This window comes from Bombina bombina, chromosome 3 (assembly GCF_027579735.1).
Source record: "Bombina bombina isolate aBomBom1 chromosome 3, aBomBom1.pri, whole genome shotgun sequence".
NCBI classification, from domain to species: Eukaryota; Metazoa; Chordata; class Amphibia; order Anura; family Bombinatoridae; genus Bombina; species Bombina bombina.
In genome coordinates this window covers 467260140-467262014 of record NC_069501.1, presented here as the reverse complement: position 1 = coordinate 467262014, position 1875 = coordinate 467260140, and the positions used below count along the sequence as shown (strand labels likewise).

At 38.1% G+C, this 1875-nt stretch overlaps 1 protein-coding gene across 1 annotated transcript in view; it reads right to left on the bottom strand.

Annotated features, from left to right (window-relative positions):
* Positions 1-1621: 1621 nt before the first annotated feature.
* Positions 1622-1875, bottom strand: part of USP49 (ubiquitin specific peptidase 49) — a 227162-nt gene continuing 226908 nt past the window's right edge. The window contains exon 7 of the mRNA XM_053705336.1: positions 1622-1875. This exon is cut by the window's right edge and continues 475 nt beyond it. The gene's annotated coding sequence lies outside the window, so the exon portion shown is untranslated.

Here is a 1875-nt window from a genome sequence, read left to right as displayed (position 1 = left end):
ATATATACACACAGTATATATAGTCAAATATTGCACAATTCACTCTTAAATCTAAAAATTTAGCAATAGAGTTTAAAAAACAAAACAACATGGTGTAATGTGCACAGTAATTTTAAGTGAAGTAAAAATTAAATAGTACCTTGGGGCTGCACAGCTGATTCACACTATTTTAATGCACTTTGCAATACAAATTTTTTTTTTATCCAGTTTATTTTGTAAGCTCTGACTTTGATGTTTATTAAACCCTCCGCTGATCTTGGGGTATTAAATTGCTCCTGAGTGGTAGCAAACAAATTTGACACTGAGTATCAAATGCATCATTGCTAGAAAGAAAAGTTTTCTGTGTTTAAATGTACAGCCTGCAATAATTCATAAAGCATAGGACAGGACTGATCAACCTACGGCCATAGGCCTTATTTTTTTTTTTTCAATGTATGGGCCATTATAGGTTACCTACCCCCCCCCCCCCCCCCACCCAATTTAAAGATTCTCTTCTCCTTTTCCTACACAGACTGATATTGAGAGATGATGTGTGAGGGGGTACTATTTGGATAAAAACAATGCCACAGACATGTTGCCCATCATTACTAAGAAGTATATGACTGCTCCTTTTTAATCCTCTCATCATGTAGGCATACAAATATATAGGCAAATAAACCAAAAGGGGGGAAAACAAACAATGCATATAGAAATACATCAGTGTTTCTTAATCTTGGGCCTCAGACACATGGTTAGGATAGGTCAGTGGTCATCAATGCTTTTTTTGCTCCCAGACAACCTTGTTGTAACTTCTGAATTAAATGTGATGAACGTCTCTATTTCTTTTTTTATACAGGTGACACCCTGGCATGCAAAGCTGCACAATGATAAAACACTGCTTATATATATAGCAGGGGATGACAAATGCAATATTTCATATTTTATCTCACAAGAGACTTTTAAAACATTTGTTGAGTACTACAAAATGTTAAAGCTCTAGTGGTTGTGGCTCACAGGATTTTTCAAGCCTTGATATATAGGGAATAATGCAAAATATATTTTGGAAGCTGCAAGTAACCCTGGACATAGCTGATGAGCCAATCAGGTGCGGTAGTTTGCATATAGATATCCTTCACCATCTGATTTAATCGGGATGTTCTAGATGTCCCGTTAACACAGTGTTTTACAAACGTAGCCCCCAACAGGCCTGGTTTTCATTATAGCTGAACTAGTGCACAGGTGAAGTAATCAGCTGATCAGTAACCATAGTTACTAACCTGCTCTTACCCATCAGCTGGTTACTTCACCTGTGCACTACTAGTTCAGCTTTAATGAAAACCAGGCCTGTTGGGGGGTACGTGAGGACCGCGTTTGGGAAACACTGCTTTAACAGAACTTTTATTTTGGGTATAAACGGGATATTCAATGAATCAATCACCGGTGTTGAGCCCCAAGGATCAGGGTTAAGAAACACAGAATTTCATGAACTAGTTTCCCCCTCACACACAATCCTGACTACTGTCTACTCCCAGCTCTGGCATTAATCCTACAGAAAGCTTTCCCTTGTTATGATGACAATCTGCATCTGCACAGCACCCAAAACTGACCTGAGGTTAATGAATCTGAATCGGAGGCAAAAACATGAAGTCATCCTTGTTCACATCAATAATAAAAACATGGTCAAGGTAACAAAGTAGGTGGAACAGGAAAAAAAACACAGAGGTTCAAAAACGAAATTAACTGATTGAGAAAGGTCATTCAATACTGCTTCATCTTAAGGCCCAAAACAGTTCCCAATATGTTTACGTCTCTTACTTGCACCAGTAATGGTTCAGAATTGGCGAGTTAGGTGGGTATATTCCAACAGGTGTACACTAATAAACCAATCTAGAGAAT